Consider the following 6,219-nt stretch of genomic DNA (forward strand, 5'->3'; position numbering starts at 1 on the left):
AATGTTCACATATTTTAAGATGAATTACCTGTAAACAAACTCTGTTAGAAATGTATGATTGCTTTAAGAATCTCCTCCGACTTCCTAAAACAAGCCATTGCACATGAAAGTTCTTGAAATGTTCAGACATGTAGAACAGTGGAAGGAATTTAAAAATATACTTTGTTTTCCAGATTTCCTATAAAAAAACACTGTAGGAACAGGTTAAGATTCATTATTATTGGCAGCTTGTTGCAAGTTTGAAATAATTTATTATATGGTGTAAAAAATAGACGACCAGATGGCCATGCAGAGACAAGCATAATTACACAACACTTGTTTTGCATGATGTGATTCCTGCCTGAGTATGTGGTTGGATGCCATGTGGCAGAGAAAACTATTAAGTTAAGTTAACTATTTTCAAGTATGGACAACTAACATGTATGATGAAGAATCCTAATAGCCTCCAGAGGTGAAATGCAGCTTCCATTAATTGACAATTTCTGGACTTCCTCAAAAATTAGAATAAGATACATTTGAACATTGATACTGAAAATATCATTATAAGTATGGAGAGAAGGCAGGTACGGGATACTGAGTTGGATGATCAGCCATGATCATATTGAATGGCGGTGCAGGCTCGAAGGGCCGAATGGCCTATTCCTGCACCTAATTTCTATGTTTCTATGTTTCTAAGTATGAACGCTGTCAGACATTAATCATATTTTTGAGAATGCACTCACCTCAAAATTAAATCTATAAACCAGTAAAAATGTTTGTGTTTGATGATGTTTCATAATGCACAAAGGTATGTGCTGCTTTGAATTCCTGATAGTGTTTCACAATTCAAAACAATTAACAGCAATTATCAGAGGAAAGGTTGCTTTAAATGAAAAGCATTCTTCGTATTGACTATTTGGAAATCATTGCAAAAGCATAGCTTTGTACTGTTTATATTCCTGTATTATGTTAAATGCAATATCTGTTGCTTCACAAGTTGAATTTTAATTTGAAGGTTGTGATGAATAATGGGACTAGCTATGGTATATTTTAGAAAGTACATGCATAATGGTTGTGGATTTCTATTTTCCTCTTGTGGGAAAGGTCAACAATTTATAAATCCATTGCAAAAACTGTACGGATGTGAGTGTACCTTTAAGGACATGAGTTTAGTTTAGTTTGGAGATACAGCGTTGAAACAGGCCATTCGGCCCACCGAGTCCACGCTGACCATGGATCGCCCATATAGTTCTGTTATTCCACTTTTGCATCCTACACACTAGTAATTTACATAATCCAATTAACCTACAAACCTATGTGTTTGAAATGCGGGATGAAACCGGAGCACCTGGAGAAACACGCACAGTCACTGGAAGAATGGACAAACTCCACACAGACAGCACACGTAGTCAGGATCGAACCCAGATCTTTAGTGCTATGAGGCAGCAGCTTGACTATCTTAATTAAATGCTGTTTTGTTGGTAGCTCTATCCATTGAAGTTGATGTAGTGATCAGTATGGGTAGCAATGTAGTGCATGAATTCATGATCATTCATTTGATGGGTAATGTGAAGCCGGAGCTAATAGGTGAGGCAATCAGCATGTGGAACCTCCCAAGTAGTCAAGAGACATCATGTGCATAGGTTGATTGCAAATAATCTATTGCAAATAATTGATTGATATAAAGCCAAGGTGTGGTGAAATTGCATGGGTGTGAACAGAAATATGATAGTTCTAGAAGTGTGGTTATAGTGCAGGGTGGTAATATCAACAAACGATATACGTTTTGTGATATTATAAATTCTCAGCAACATGTTTGAACTCAGAATTGTGCAAACATAATTCAAGTTGAGTCAAACGACATGGAAACAGGCCCTTCAACACAACTAGCCCATGCTAACCAAGATCCTCCATCTATACTTCAAATTTTGAAATTGGTCAATTATTATATCTTATGTATTCAACAAATGGGATTCTAATTTCAGTTGGAAGTCAGTAAAATAATAGAGCGGCAGGAAAATCACAGATGGAAGGAATCCTATTGGTCAGACCGAGGTATAAGTTGCAGCACATGAGTCCTGAGCCAGCATAAAAATCTAGGCCAAGACTCGACAGTGTGAGAGGGAATGCTATCTTCTGGATTCAGTGTGAAAGCAAATTCCTAGCTGCCCTGCATTTGTGGTTCAGTTTCTTGCTTACTATCCAGTAGTTTGGCCCATTGAACTGAATACAACTTCATAAGTTCATACGTCATGCTATTACCCAATGACTTGGCCTTAACAGCAATCTGTGGCAATAAATTTCACAGATTCACCACCTTCTGACGAAAGAAATTCCGCAATCTCCTTTCTCAAGATACTTTCTTTCATTCTGAGCCTATGCCCTTTGGTTCGAGACTCTCCCTCTAGTGGACACATTCGCTCCACATCCACTCTATCCAGGCCTTTCACTATCTGGTAAATGTCAATGAAGTTCCCCTTCATCCTTCTAAACTCAAACTAGCACAGGCCCAGAGCCATAAAATGCTCATCATATGTTAACCCTATCATCCGCAGGGTCATTCTCATAAATCTCCTCAGGACCCTCTTCAATACCAGCACATCCTTCCTCAGATATAGGGCCCAAAAATGCTTACCATACAGCAAAAGTGCCATATAAAGGTAGACAAAAATGCTGGAGAAACTCAGCGGGTGAGGCAGCATCTATGGAGCGAAGGAATAGGTGATGTTTCGGATCCAGAGTATTGTGAGGCCTTCCGATTTCAGAGTATTGTGTGGCCTTATAAAGCCTCAGCATTACATCCCTGTTTTTATATTCTAGTCCTCTTGAAATAAATGCTAATTGCATTTGCCTTCCTTATTACCGATGCAACATGTAAACCTTTAGTTAATCCTGCACCAGCACTCCCAAGTCCCTCTGCACCTCCGATTTCTGAATCCTCCCCATTTAGAAAATGCATTATTCCTATTATCAAAATGCATGACGACACACTGATGTTAAAATCCACTTACTTCTCAGTTTAAACTAATGTCCAATTATTCTTATATAATTTAACCCATAAATGACCCCAGACCCACAGTACCACTTAATTGCCCCCTGAAATTACTTAGCAAGTTAGGGGAAAATTAAGAACGAAGAAACCAGCAGTGGTGACCAGACCAGTGATGCCCAAGACCTGAGTAACAATATATCGTTGATAGGGAAGCTTGCATAGGATATGCTTTTTACAACAATAAATTATAAAAAGTATTTGCACAATACTACTTCAGCCTCTAGGTGTAGTAATACCAGTGCACCAAAAGAACAGCCTCCAACAGTATATCCTACTGTTAGTATATTTGAGTATATTTGTTCGACCATATCAGTTTTATACTTATTCCGATGTTTGATTTACCTTCATTATCATTGGGATGTTTTCCCAGTGTCCTGAACTTTAAAAATAGTGGCCTGGATATCCTGACTGCAAATAAATCTGAGTCAGTCAAATATACTTATAAATACACCAAGTGATGGAGTAACTTAGCGGGTCAAGCAGCATCTCAGGAGAACATGGATAGGCGATGTTTTGGATAAAGATCTTTTTTTAGACCGATTATAGTAGAGGGAAGAAAACTGGAAGTAAAGTAAAGTATCTTTTATTGTCATTCAGACTTTTCAGTCTGAACGAAATTTCATGCCTTGCAGTCATAACATAGAATAAAATATGGGCATCAAGTTCATAGGGTTATAGTCATACTGCGTGGAAATAGGCCTTTTGGTCCAACTAGCCTATGCCGACCAACATGCCCCATCTACACTAGTCCAACCTGCCTGTGTTTGGCCCTTATCTATCTAAATCTATCCTATCCATATACCTGTCTAAATGTTTCTTAAATGTTGCAGTAATACCTGCTTCAACTACCTCCTCCTGCAGCTTGATCCGTAAACCTGCCACCCTTTGTGTAAAAAAAGTTACCCCTCAGGTTCCTATTTAAAACTTTTTTTACACAAAGGGTGCTAGGTTTATGGATCAAGCTGCTCATCTTATCCCTTTGCCCCATCATCTTAAACCTATGTCCTCTGGCTCTCGGTTGCCCTACTCTGGACAAAAAACTGCATTTACCCAATCTATTCCTCTCATGATTTTGTACACATCTGAAAGATCACCCCTTAGCTTATGCACTCCAACGAATAAAGTCCTAGCCTGCCCAACCTCTCCCTGTAGCTCAGGCCCTTGAGTCTTGGCAGCATCCTCATACATCTTCTCTGAGCCCTTTCCAGTTTGACTCCATCTGAACACAATACTCTAAATGTGTCATCACTAGTGTCTTTATATAACGGCAACATGATCTTCTAACTACTATGCTCAATGCTCTTACTGATGAAAGCCAATGTGTCAAATGCCTTTTTGACCAGCCCATCTACCTGCGATGCTACTTTCAAAGTTCCTGCCCTCCTAAATCTCTCTGCTCTACAACACTCCCAAGAGCCTTACCATTCACTGTGTAGGTCTTGCCCTTGGTAGACTTCCCAAAATGCAGCAACTCACGTTTCTCTGTATAACAATCAAGATCCTGCTGCAAATTTTGACAACTATCTTCACTATCTACAATACCACCTACTTTGGTGTCATCTGCAGACATGCTAATTATGCCTTGTTGGTTCTTGTCCAAATCATTGATACAGGTGGCAAACAGCAATGGGACCAGCACCGAATCCTGGGTTACACCACAAGTCACAGGCCTCCATTCTGAGAATTAACCTTCCACCCTCTGTTTCCTTCCAAAAACCCAATTTCCTGTCCATTCATCTATCTCTACTTAGATCTTATGCAATCTAACATTTCAGAGCAGCCTACCATGTGGAACCTTGTGAAATGCCTTACTCTCTACTAAAGTTCCGACCACAGATGTCAGGCTCACTGGCCTGTAGTTCTCAAGCTATTCCCTGCAGCCCTTCTTAAATATAGGCACAAGATTTGCCACTCTCCAGTCTTCCGGCACCTCACCCGTATTTAATGACGACTCTTAAATCTCTGTCAGGGCACCTGCAATTTCCTCTCCAGCTTCCCACAGTGTCCTCGGATATATCAAAGGTCATGTGAACCTGTCCAAGTCCTTCTGCAGAGTCCCCGCTTTCTCTACATTATGTAAATGAAGGTTGTCATGTTTAGTATTTTGTTGCATACCCTTTGCATGCAATGACTGCTTGAAGTCTGCGATTTATGAGCATCACCCGTTGCTGGGGGTCTTCTCTGGTGATGCTCTGCCAGGCCATCTTTTGCTTATGCTTGTTTTGGGGGCTAGTCCCCTTCAGTTTTCTCTTCAGCATATAAAAGGCATGCTCAATTGGGTTCAGATCGGGTGATTGACTTGGCCACTCAAGAAATTACCATTTTTTAGCTTTGAAAAACTCCTTTGTTGCCTTAACAGTATGTTTGGGGTCATTGTCTTGTTGTAGAATGACCCGCCGTCCAATGCGTTTTCATGCATTCACGAGCAGATAGGATGTGTCTATACAGAATTCATTATGCCGCTACCATCAGCAGTTGTATCATCAATGAAGATGTGAGCCAGTACCTTCAGCAGACATACATGCCCCGCCCACCACCGTGTTTCACAGATGAGGTGGTATGCTTTGGATCTTGGGCAGTTCCTCTCCTCCCCTCCACTCATCCACTCCTCCCCTTTCCTCGCCTCTCCTACCCTCTCCTTCCCTCTTCTCCCCTCTTTCTCCTCCCCACCCTTCTCCTCTCCTCTCCCAAACATTATGGAGGGCACTGTATGTCTTTAATTATGCAGTAATGGAAATGTTCAATTAGCAGCCACTGCGGAATGTTTGCTAATTCTAATAAAAAACACAAGAATGTTCAAATTTTCTATTATGTCACCCCTGTAAAACAGACAAGTACTTTGTGGTATCAATACCTCCGAGTGATCAGCATCTCTAATTAACCGAAAGTTGCTATTTAACAGATGATGCTTACAGATCTTTAAATCTTATTTTTCTGATGCTCATGCCTCGTGGGAAAACACCTTGGATCTAGTTATTGATTGAAAAACATCAAATGGATGGAAAATGAATGTGAAAACATCAAGTGCATAAAAGAACTGCACAATATAAATTAAAAGGAATGGTATACAGCATTATGCCCAAAGCTGAAAAAAGTACAACATCTCTGCTGCTTCCTAGTAGTCTCTGGCTCATGACCAAAGTGGAGAGGGAGTATATGGCGTGGTATTAAAAACCTAAGGCCATGCA

This window comes from Amblyraja radiata, chromosome 11, assembly GCF_010909765.2.
Source record: "Amblyraja radiata isolate CabotCenter1 chromosome 11, sAmbRad1.1.pri, whole genome shotgun sequence".
NCBI lineage: Eukaryota > Metazoa > Chordata > Chondrichthyes > Rajiformes > Rajidae > Amblyraja > Amblyraja radiata.